This window comes from Hippocampus zosterae, chromosome 2, assembly GCF_025434085.1.
Source record: "Hippocampus zosterae strain Florida chromosome 2, ASM2543408v3, whole genome shotgun sequence".
NCBI classification, from domain to species: domain Eukaryota; kingdom Metazoa; phylum Chordata; class Actinopteri; order Syngnathiformes; family Syngnathidae; genus Hippocampus; species Hippocampus zosterae.
In genome coordinates this window covers 24,911,219-24,924,182 of record NC_067452.1, presented here as the reverse complement: position 1 = coordinate 24,924,182, position 12,964 = coordinate 24,911,219, and the positions used below count along the sequence as shown (strand labels likewise).

Below are 12,964 nucleotides of genomic sequence, written 5' to 3'. Positions count from 1 at the left end.
AGGATTCCACCCATTCTTCCTCCACACTGTTTACTCTTTAGGCTCAACCAATTTAGTCTGTGAATCGTTGCCGTCCCCTGACAAGCTGCACAAGTTATAATGAGCAGGCGGTTTGGGGACTTTGTACCAATGAACAGGAGATGTATATGACACAAATATGGATTGTGATTGCTTTAAATTCATCCTAATAATCGACATTTGGGCTATCTCCTCTTCAGTGATGTTCGGCGAGATCTTTGATGAAGGGGTAGAGCATTAACTATTTATATTTGAGGCTTTTTATAGCACTCTGCCCTTGAGATTCCTAATGCCTCTTATATTAGGCCTCAGACAAAAAGTTCAAGTTTTAATAAATAGATATAAAAACTTTAACTGACATTAATAGTGCCAGTTAAAGGGGTACAGCACTAAGTTGTGCATCATTTGGATACTGCTACGGCGTTTTTACTTGCTGCCTTCGCCATTGTTTGCATTTTTCTGCTGATAAGCTTCATACTCCTTTTTTTTCTTGAGAAAATCCTTAAAATACATCCTTGTGTATCTATCTGACTTTCTTTAATAGATACACTTTGCCGTGGCCATTATTCAACATTTTTCATTATTCGCAACAAGAGAAGAAGCAAGATATGTCCTTATTCTACTGCAGACTGTCACCAACCACTGGAGATGAAAATGCATTGCCATAAAATGTAAACGGAGTTAAACGGACAATCGGGGACATGAAACACCTTTCACCGATCTCTCAAAATAGTGGACAATATCAAGCTAACAGACAGCTAGTTAGCTCCACATGGATGGATGTAGCCTGTGAAAACGGCAGTAAATCGTCTAGGAGTCCTCCCTGGAATATACTGGGAGCAAAGCCAAAAGATATGTGACAGCAGTCAACAGACAGAACCGATCATCATAAATTAATGAGGAATCCGGTTGGCCCATGCTGAATGTCTCAACACCAAGGGAAAACAAAATACCTGTAGACTGTGTCTACATTCAAAAAACAGAAAAAAATGTAAGAAACATACATATAATCAAAGGACAGATATCTGATTTGCTCCTCAAAAACGTCAATGTGCGATACAACCCGGTCAACCAGAGAAAGGTATGGAAGTAAAAGAGTAACTTTCTGTCCATGAATGGTCATTTTTATGCAAGAGAGCTCTTTGCACTGGAAAAAAATCTGTACAAATACAGCTGTGGCTCCTTTAGAATGTTGCAGCTCAGCTTCTGACCAGAACATATGAACCCAGTCCAAAAGGCTTGACACTGGCTCAGAGTCAGCTGTAGAATAGATTTTATAGTTCTGCTTCTGGTCAATAAATCAGTGTATGGTTTAGCTTCTGAATACATTGAAAAAAATGCTCATTGAAAATAAACCCGTGAGGCTCTGAGGTCGGCATATTCAAGTCAATTCATGGAGCTCAGGTTTCAAAGCAAGTGGGATTTTAGCTATAATTCTTCACACAAATGGAACAAGCCCCCAAAAGAAGTAAAATCAACCTGAAGTGTAAATGCTCTCAAAACCAGGCTGAAAACAGTTTTTTTCACTCCGTCTCAGAGCATTTGTAAAATATTTTTCTGGCACTGTTCGTTCTTTTGGGAATTTTAGTAAGCTATTTATTTATTTCTTAACGTTTCTCTTGAATAACTATTTATTTTGTAAATGCTTTTAAATGTTGTACTTTTAATTATGTGAAGCACACTGAGTTACTTCAAATGTGCCATATATTTATATAGCTGCCTGTCTTATCGATTAGTTTTCTCTCTTCTTTGCAAATAAGGTAGAGGACAAAGCGACAAACAGCTTCAGACATTTTGCCGAACTTTAATAGAACTTACATCATCCTTAGGAAATCATCTGTCTGCCATAAAGAGAAATACACAAAGTCTTAATCCTTTACCTTTCCATGACAATTCACTGAATGTTAGAGCCACAAGGCAAGGGGGGGGCCTGACTATCCATGGCCATAATTGATGAGCGATATTGCTTGTCAACAACAGCATCATTCCATCTGGAGCGGCAGGTCAAACCGTGCATTTCAGTTCGCCAAGAACTATTCTGTCCACTTTATGAAGTGGAACCTATGCCAAGCGGTCATGCCATGAAAGACATTAACATGATCAGCCGTGTTACAGAGGTATCAAGTGCTTGCAGGGTCTTTTAACTGAAGCTTCATTTCACAGGTGGGAGAGAAAGTCTATGTGCCTATTGCTGTTTTATGAGGCAGGGCTACAAGTTTTGGGAGTGTTTCTACTGTTGGGAAAAATCGGTTAGATTTCCTTCCCAGTGGGCATCTGATGTCACTTCGACATTAATACGACAAACTTCAACCTGAACTGATGTCACTGATGGTGAATTGACATCAGACGCTTGCTGTTTTTTTTTTCTTCTGCTGCCACATTGTGCCCTGGAAGGTCCGATTTCATCGATGGAATTTCCTGACAGGAAACACATGAAGACGTTGTCTTAAAAGAGGTCTCGTTTGCATAGGGATTATTCCGATGCAGCTTTCGCTCATGAACATGAGCTTGCAGTTTGCACAGAATGTAATGGTGGAACAAGAATGAAGACAGAGCAAGAACTAGAAAGAAGACAGAGAGAAAAAGAAAAGGGGGTGAAAAGAAGAGTGGCTCTCAGAAAGACATTGAGTGGTTCTGTTTCTTTGCACTGGTGAGTCCCAGTGAAATTGATTCTTGTACCTCAAGAGATTTCCCACCGTTCCTCTTCTCCGTGGCACTCCTGCCTCTATTACATACCTGTCCAGAGGACGAATGATCTACACATTACCCATGAGTACTGTTGATCGCGACATGCACCAGTGTCTCCCAGTGCTCAGGGACTTGACGGTCCCAGTGCAGCGAAGTTGGAAAAACAGGACACGGTAGATGGGTATGGGAATGAACAGGAAATCAAGTAATGATCCAGGATGACAGAACTGGCTTAGAAAAGAGGCTAGAAAATGCTGCCGAGGCTCTCTCTCATACACTGGGAGATTTGGATTCGATTCTTTGTAATACCCTTAATTAACCTCAGGATCTATACAGCTTGGCCACTTAGAGTGGGGGATGCAGAAGTATTCAATAGAAAAAAGACCATGTGGTGTCGCTACGCGGGATTGGAGGGGTGTCACAGTGGTGGGCGTACCGCTTTTTTTTTTAAATTCCGATGAGTCAAGCCTAAAGAGAAAAATACTTAATGCCCTCGATGAACCAAAATGATCACTTTCCACTCTAATGTCTTTGTCCACGTAACGTCACATCCAAATAACATATGCCTTAAAAGAACTTTCAGATGCCTAAAGAATTCACTAAAGTGAGCCTTGGATCTTGGAGCTACCACCATTTTCACAGGTGAACTTCTGGAAGTCACTCGTGGGAAGAAAAAAAAGCAGCCACTTTAATGAATGGAGCCATTTATCTGAGCCAGAGCAACGAGTCATTACTTAGTGAATGTCGACACTCTGCATGAGATTCCGTTTCCATGGCAGTGATCCCCATGGCAGGGGGTGAGAGAAAGCAGGACTGGTGGCAAAGGGAAAGCACAAGTTCATGTATTCAGTGCCTTGTTTTGTAACAGGCTATGACATCTCAGGCCTCCATTCTGTAAGAAAGCCCTCAAGCATGATGAAGTGTCCATGACAAGTATAGAATTAGTGCGGAAGGTTGCAGCAACAGTGGATGATAATAACACCCCGTGGGAAGGCGTATACAAGCCCGATATTTTTTGTTGGTTATGAGACACTGATATTGCACAGTGATATCTACAAAACACTCTCTGTGACGCTAGTCAAACTTATTATTTTTTTCTTTTTCAGAGATTAAGAAAAAAGAAAGACTCTCACCACCGAATTCATTCAAGTAAATCTGAAATGACTTCATTTTTCCAGACACCAAGCACTGCAATTGCTGTCATAAAACTCCCCATGTCAATGCCTGATGCTATTTGATTGGTGAAACTGGTAGAGTAGTTACGCAGTGACCGAAGGTTTGGGTCGTGATGGATAAATGCATTTTTATGAAGCACTTGCGGTCATGTGTGGCTCCTAATATAACACTTTTTGGGAAATTGTTTACATCCCCAAGAAATGATCCACAGCTCCCTCATCTACCTGTCAATGTGTACCTTGCTATCCATCCATCCATTTTCCGAACCACTTGATCCTCACTAGGGTCGCGGGGGGTGCTGGAGCCTATCCCAGCTGTCTTCAGGCAGTAGGCAGGGGACACCCTGAATCTGTTGCCAGACAATCGCAGTGTACCTTGTTATTTGACTCAAAATTGCAACTTGGCCAAGAGGAAGAATGACACAAGATGATCCCAGCCGAGATGACTGAGATTTTTCTTGAACAATTATACACATTGCAATTGTCCATATGGCCTAACTCTGGTCTGGCTGATTGTTTGAGAAAAGTCTTGGGATTTTAGTGTTCATGCTTACGACTCCACTTAGCTAGTCACTTGGAGCTAATTTCTCAGTGAAGCCATGTGTTGTCATTGTTATGAGATGTGATGATAACCAAAGTCAAAGTCAAAATATGTATTAAAATATGAAGGAAATTTAAATGTATAGATTTATTTTATTGTCACATCATAAATATGATGCTGTCTTATTTGGCAAATGTCCCAAAACAAATGAACTATCCTTTAAAAACAACTTAGGTTGGGTCAGTCTTGGGAAACAGGAATCACATAGCGGTCCCCTGGGGCTGTTTTATCTGGCTGGAGTTATTTGCTGTACTTATGACAAATATGACCACCATAGAAGACAGACATAGATGGAGACACAACTGAGCCATTATACCTCAAATTTTAGTGCCCAAGGAAAACTGATAAGTCTTTTAATGGTATAAAAATATCCAGTCCGTTTCCCAGAATCTTCTTTTCCTGCCTACCTGCAGGCAGTGCAGAGCTCCATGAGGATGGAGCAAGTCTAATCTTTGTGTTACACAACTCTGCAGCTTCTTTTCAGTTCCCCAGACGCCACCCGACGCCACTAATTGCCTTCCTTTGATTGGAAGCATCGATGAAGAAATGCCCAATGGATGTGAGCAGCAACACCATCACTAAAAATGCTGGGCGGCACATTCATATCCACCTACACCTTAACGTGTCATACTCAGGTGAACACAGAAATAGACTCAGAAACATAAGATGCCCTCGAACATTCTGTTTCGTACTTTCTCCTTCACGAAGAAAATAAAATCCATAACGTTGAATCCATGTGTTGGAAAGATGTGGAGAAAGTATCAAGACATGAAGCAAATTATATTGGAAACTTATTCTTTTGGGTGGCCTGGTGGTCGACCAGTTAGCACGTCTGTGTCACAGTGCAGAGGTTGTATGCTCTCCCCCTGCCTGCGTTGGTTTTCTCCGGGTACTCCATTGCCTTCCTACATTCCACATTTGTAACAGTGGGGCAGAAGTACACCATCACTCTCTTACACACGTTTTCACAAATGTGTAAATAACTAAAGATTTTCTTGACGGTCACTCCATGGACACAAATATTTGTATACAAACATTAAAAAGTTAATTTTCAAACATGTATCCGGTTTAATATGACAGACAAAGTTTGAACAGGGCAAAGCAAGCGAACCTGGCTTTCAGTAAACACAAACTAGTAGTACTACTAATTTTTAAACTACTAGGAGTAGTTTAAAAATTAAATAAATAAATAAATAATCCAAAGGACTGGGACGTGTTGACCTAGGTAGCGTGATCATCTTTCGCGTGGAAGCTTTCAGCATTTATCGGCTAAATGAGAAGGCAAGTCTGAGATGTCTGACGAGCACAGCAACTGCCCTTACAAAAGATCAGTCAAACACATGCAACGCATCTTCGCACCAGCTGTCACTCTAATTACCTCCCACCACGGTTATCTTTAGCATCAATTCTATGGTAATGTTCCAGGTGATAGTGGTAATAGCAGTGCGTAAAGTCTACTTTCTCCTAATGAGCATCCCATTTCCATAGAGACAAACATCTTTCTGTCGTAACTACTGCCTTCTGTATGTGGAGTTAAGATGCGGATTGTATTCATGCCCTCGTGCTATTGTGCCAGTGTAGATTTTAATGGTCTGTGTAGTTTACTCTTCAAATATTTCCACATGAATTATTAATGATTGATAGGGGTTTGTGCGCTAAGAATTAGCTGAGGATATACCAGTGGGCCTACCTCACTTCCTGGGTGCAATATACCTCTCCAGAGTAAACAAACCAAATGGAAAGTTCTGTAGCATTTCAAATCCAAGATTGTTTTCCATGTCTCTCATGCGTGTCTTGAGTCTCCTCACTTGATATAATATGCTGACATGTGAGTTTGTGCAATTTGTCCCAGATCTGCACTTCAACAGCATGTTAATCACTGTAAATGGGTAAATCCCGATCCTCCGTTTTCAAATCCTTCATTCGGGAAAAGGTGACATCCCCAAAGAGACATTGCAAACTGATGCATTGATGCCTAATTTTCTCCCTGACACACAATGGACAAGGGTTAGTCCTTTATCAACCGTCATTCTACGTTCTACTTCGTCATAAGTTTAACAGCCATACTTTTGAGATATTTGATGCCTCAACAGCACAACAGAGCTGCTAACCTTTATGTGAGTGTAGATGCTTGTACGTGTAGAATTATCTTTGAAGAGAACATTTTAGCATCCTTTACAGCTTGCCGCTGTTAAACTAGATGCTAAAGCATCATGTAAGTTTAGAAAAACTCAGTTCTAAATTCACGTTGACCTGTACAGGCAAAGTATTTTTAATTTGAACAAAGAGCTAATTAAGGGCTTAAGGACAACAACACTTTTGAATGAAAAACCACCACAGCACTCACACTATATGCTGTGGTTGATAAGTTCACAAATTCCCCCAAATCAAATCGAACCAGAACTCAGTGCATTGAATATGCTTGCTATTTTTGTGAAAAAACAAAGACAATGAATCAATCAGGTGTAATGCACGTAAAAATCATGAAAATTATGCAATACCAAAAATGCCAAGGAATACTTCAGTTGCTATCGGAATTTGATGCAGTTGATCAAAACAACGACAAACTTTTGATGAATTGGTTCAGCAGCTGAAACCAATAATCACGTGCTCCCCTCAGTCAGGAGTAAACTACTGAAAGAAGCTGTCATGAAGCCACTTCTAAAAAAATAGTACACTCGATGTTAGCAAACTGAGACCCATCTCAAACCTCCCTTTCTTAGCCAAGATTGTTGAGAAATTGTGTTTTTTAATCAATCGAGCCATTTCTTGAACTCAAATCGATTGGGGGGTGGGGGTGGGGGTGGGGGGGTTCTATGTTTTATTTAACATAGGTGTCCTGGAGGGCAAGTGTCCTGCATGTTTTCTAAGTCTCCCTGTTGCAACACACCTGATTCAAATGATCAGATAATCAGCAAGCACTGCACAAGCCTGACATTGAACCTGTTCATTTGAATCAGGTGTGTTGCAACAGGGAGGCTTGGAAAACATGCAGGACAGCGGCCCTCCAGGACCTGAGTTTGACACCTATGATTTAATCACACATAGCTGTCAACCTCGGCTAATATCTACTCTTATAAATGATTACGATTCCCCTTATAAAGCAACAAAAACCCGTACAGCTTACCGCACATGCGCACATCATGCTTTATCAATCCGACCATACGCAGCGATGAAAAAAAAAAAAATACACTATACGATTGAGGATTACTTTAGCCTGATACAGGACTCTGCAATTGATATGAGAGCACAGTTGGATTTCAAGATTCCCTGAATTGGCATTGCTCGTGAAAGGAACATTTTCACCCATCAATGAGGTAAAAGGGGAAATCAACGACCCTGCCTTAAAATCACTCATGAAAAAATAGACTTAAATACGCCAAGAGGTACACAAAAATGCAGTGACTTAAATTAAAAATGAGCCAACCTGGCTAGACAAACTTTCCAGGAGATCAGATCAGTATTTAGTCTTCTCTCAATTTGCCATTCTTTATGTCTGTCTGTGCAACTGATTTAATCAAATTAATTATTCTCTGGCGGACGCAAATACCTATTTGTTTCTGACAGTCATGGGAGCATATCATTAATTTGGTCTGGACAGACAAAACAAAAGAACAACAACGATGGAAATGTGCAGATCACGTCCTCTTTCAAATGTTCACTAGAATATTTGCAGCAAATGAATACCAAGATGGGTGGCATGTTGGGCGCCTGGTTAGCACGTCCGCCTCACAGTGCAGTAGTGCAAGGTTCTACTCCGGCCTTCCTGAGTGGAGTTTGCATGTTCTCCCCGTACCTGTGTGGATTTTCTCTGGGTGCTCTGGTTTCCTCCTAAATTCCCCAAAACATACATGGCAGGTTAGAGGAACACTCTAAATTGTCCCTAGGTGTGATTGTGGCAACCAGTTCAGGGTGTCCCCCGCATACTGCCCGAAGACAGCTGGGGTAGGTTCCAACATGTTCGCGACCCTTGTGAGGATAAGCGGATTAGAAAATGGATTAGAAAAAGATGTGAGGAAAAATGACCTGCAGGAGCCATTTCTGGCCTGTCATAAGAGGATGTGACCACAGGAACCTACCATGAACCAGATCGCCCAAAGTGGACTATCCACAATTTGCGGAGGCCCCCAGTTCCCCAGATCTGTGGGAATCCGCAGAATGACATGCAGACTCAGAGTATGGAGGCTCCCATCAGGAGACAATGGAGTTAAACTTGAAACGTAGTGGTGGGTGGACTGATCTAAACATTGATAACGTTGATACAAAGCCAGTCTAGATATCGGATCGATATTTGTGCGATGAAATCAATACCGTAGTTTCATTTTCTTGTACGCACTGTTGCAGTTTCTTCAAATTGGCCACAGCAAGGTCGCCGAACCCGTGGCTTCTCACATCTCTGTCTGGAACATATTTGCCAGCATTGGTTTATACCACCTCCGCCATAATTTAAACCTTGTTTTCACCCGGTCTAAAATCTCGTCTACTTTCAGTCTAAAATCTAGTCGACTTACTGGTCTAAAATCTAGTCTACTTTCCGTCACCAAATTGTGAGGTGAATCGGAGGCGTGTCCTCTTGTCACTTTGGTATTTACTGTAGAGGCGAGGGTGTCTTGCCGAAGGGTGCCTGATGGTAGTCAGATAGCAGAACAACTCTCCGACAACTGCATCCCTTTGCATTATAGTATATGCATGCATTTTAGGAGGTTGTATGCATCCAAGTCTTGCGTGTTGAGTTCTTTTCACAATTCTGTGGTACATTCCATCTGATCTTTCAATGCCGACAGGCATGACAGAGTAGCGCTACTGATTCCCGTTAGAGGAATTATGTGGCCTGACTTCATTAACCCTGTTAGCACAAAGCTGCTTTACCCTCACTCATGCCAGGCTTAACCTGCACACTGATAAATGCGAAGGGGAGAGAAGCAAAAGATAGGCGGATACAAAGGTGGCTGAAACGAAAGGAGCGCAGAGACAAAGGCATTTAGAACATGAGCCAAAGGTGTCAGACGAGAGTACGGAAGATGAGAAAGTGAGAAACGCGAGGGGAATGGCAGGGCATAGAGCGTGTGAACCTGAGGCAGGAGAGATGATAGCGCTCAGGGTAGCAGACGGCTTGAGAGAGATTTGGAAGAAAACAATCAATCAACTTAGATTGTGGTTGATCAATTACTCTTCTAGCAGATCAACATTCCAAGTGGTTTACTGACATTCCATCAAGAGCATGTTCGAGTATTAACGCTGACCTCTATGAACACACTGGCGGCCACACGGCTGCTCTAGTTTACACATGCATATGCACACGCTGATACTTGTCCTCTAGTGCATTCATTTGGTGTTCTTCTCACCAGGAACTCTCAACACTATGTCTTCTCCTGCTGCTGGCAGAGCTTTTTGGCTGGCTTAACAACGCCCACAGCCCCCTGAGGGGACAGCGTGTGGCGGATGGCTACGCGTGTGACTCCGATTCGATTTAGTCCATTTGATCAATTTATTGCTGGCATTTTCAAAATGAAATTAGTGGGATGTCTCAGAGAGACTGTTTTTGGAGCACAGGTGCCATAAATATGCTTCATGTAGCAGGGGGGGGGGGGGGTAGTGTTCACTGCAGTTGGGGAGGGATTTCATGGTGAGGGGCCACATCGCGAGGATGCTGCAAAACTAATGAAGAAGGTCATGTTATAACAACCTCTTGTATTAATCATCTTGTTCAAGGGAGGAAATGGAAAGCTTAGTGCAAATCTGTTGGTGTTAATTCAACACCACAGGCTGTTAATTTTAACGCCAACAAATTGTCGATATGCGTCCACACTCCACACTATTTAAGTAACATTTACGAGAGTGTTAAACATTCAACCAACCAATCGTGAGTTACAGCAACAAATTGCAGTGCTGACAGTGCAGTAGTAACGACACTTCAGAGTCTTTAGATTAACACTAAGTGTTCATGCCAACACAATACAGTAAATATTCTCTAGTACGGACTCGTGTTTGCGCTGTCCAATTTGTCCTGATAACAGAAATTCCTCATTTGGGAAATGAGCATGGTACATGTCCTTTATGAGCCTGCAAGTATGTTGACAAAATGCACATGTAACAACACAATCAATAAAATACAAAAATATACTGACCAAAAACTGTCCATATAACAAAAACTGCAATACAGGTGTCTCCCAAAAAAAATCCCAACAGTAAAATATGTACAGTATTTTAATGTTTTTTTTTCTGTCTTGGGAAAAAAAATGTGTATTTTGGATTGTTTTGTTGGATGCATTCTTTGGTTTATGACAATGTTTGCCTGCGTGTCATACAGTTTTCTTGCTAGTTGCAAGTAACTGTCCCCTTGATCACCGAAGTGTGGTAATTCTTGTGCATACTGAAGGATTTTTGTAGCCATTTGCATTGCTTCCTTGCCGGATGGTGACTTGTCATCAGGAGTTGAATCGTACCTTGTTTTTTAAAGTTTCGTAGATTTGCGTCTTTCCGACTACAAGTGTCTGCTGGATCTTTTTAACTTTGTATCCAGCCTCGCTCAAACGGATGCATTTCACTCGCTCCGCTCCAGTCGTTACAGTTCTTCTACGTTTCGATGTGATGATCTACACGACGTAAGTGAATAAAGTTAAAATCTTTTGCAATTACAGTAAAACGCGTTTCGAATCTGATGAATGAAAACAGCGAAGCGAACACATTTCTTCGGTCATGTCGAGTGGGTGCTGCTTTTAAGCTAGTGCCGCGTTCTCCAGGACGTAAGTGAATAAAGTTAAAATCATTCACAATTACAGTACGGCACGGCAATAAAAACTCACTTGAACGTCGTCGTTTAGAATCTGATGATCGAAAAAAGCGAAGTGAAAACTTGTTTCTGCGTTGTGTCTTTTCCATCACATCGGGTGGGCGTTGCGTGTATTTAAGCTCCCGCGGCATTACACCTCCATCCGGGTTATGGGTAGTGGAATTTCCGCTTACGCAAGTCCCGAAAATAAGTTTGAATAAACGTGCAGCTCGTCACTCTGGCTGCCTACGCCTGCTTTAGATACTGTGTTAATGAAACTGATTGACCGCGAAGCCCACGTGAGGGCACAGAAAATACAACTGAATGGCCAAGTGCACCACAGGAACAAAAACATCCCCACACACAAATTTTAAAGGACTGGTAAGATGTGAACCTGATATATTCATTGTTGGCTCATCAATGGTGTCAGTTTTAAACAATATGAAACAGAAAGTTAAGTGGCAAAACATTTTTTTTCATGTAAGAGTTTTGGTTACTAGGGAAGTTTGACTCTGTCTTGCGAGTGCAGCGTAAAGCGATGCTATCGAAAATGGTCTCAACTCTCACCAGTCCACTTCATCAAACATGACAAAAAGGTGTGGCTTCAATATACTGTAAATTGACACCAATCAGGGTTGAAACCAAGTGACACTCCATTTTAACAATGTATCAGTGTTACAACCTCGACTGCACATAGTTTTTTAGTGTGAATGCCATACTGACATTGTGGTTTGAACACTTTCTCTCAACTTTTAACATCGGCAGATTTTCAGTGAAGGGAAGAGCGGCAATGTGGACTTTTAATAGTTGTGACAAGCACACATCCATAAAGATTAATAGAGATACATTGAGGAGTCAGTGGGCACACATTTTCTACTGTATCCATCATTCATGCTCAGGCAGACATAAAATTTATATGCACAGAGAGTCTTGTCAGATCTATTTGTTTTTGTCCAAACTCTTTTCCCCAAGGTCCCTTGTCATTTCAGCCAGACGGCCCCCGTCAAAGTCACATCTGTCAGGTCAGTCATGTATGGACACAAGCACGATATTTTTCTCCTCAGCAATATCAAGGCGAGACTTCGAGAGTGTTTGGAAATATTTTGGACATTACAGCAGGCGAGCTAAAAATCCTCAATGGACACCAGAGGCCAGGCCAGATATGGATGCACAGAAGCCAATTTAAGTGAGCACTCATTCATTGTCATAGTGTCACGATGTGCGGCCTTATTATCTTCCTCTCATTCAGAAATACATGTGAGTCCGGTCGTGGTGAGATGATCTACAATATGCCAGCCCTTCAAGTTTCATCTGGCTAGCCCACCTTACTTACCTTTATAGGCCCGTGTGATAGTGTCACATACTGCCTATCATCACATATATGTGATGCACAACATTCTGTGAGTGTCTGTGTGTATGGGGGAGGAGGTGGGTACTGGGGGTGAGAGATTTGGGACAAATATATTTGTGTGGTCAAAAGGGAAGTGCAGTAATTTGACCGCAACTGCCTTGGAAAAAATCTGGGAAATTTAGAGACCAGTTTAATATTGTGATTATGAAAGTATTTGCAGACGTTCACATGATGTAATATCTTCCTGCATTTAGTCACATTATGGTGGAAGAAAAAAAACTTGAGTCCTAATAAAAATGTCTTCCATTTTTTTTTTCTCTTCATAAAAAGCAGATGGAATTTGCATTCTGCTTTCCTCT

General features: G+C 41.6%; 1 protein-coding gene across 2 annotated transcripts in view; it reads right to left on the bottom strand.

The window, feature by feature from the left end:
- The window catches only part of LOC127595520 (cadherin-4-like), a 244,865-nt gene that overhangs the window by 137,164 nt on the left and 94,737 nt on the right, over positions 1-12,964 (bottom strand). The gene's annotated exons all lie outside the window — the stretch shown is intronic.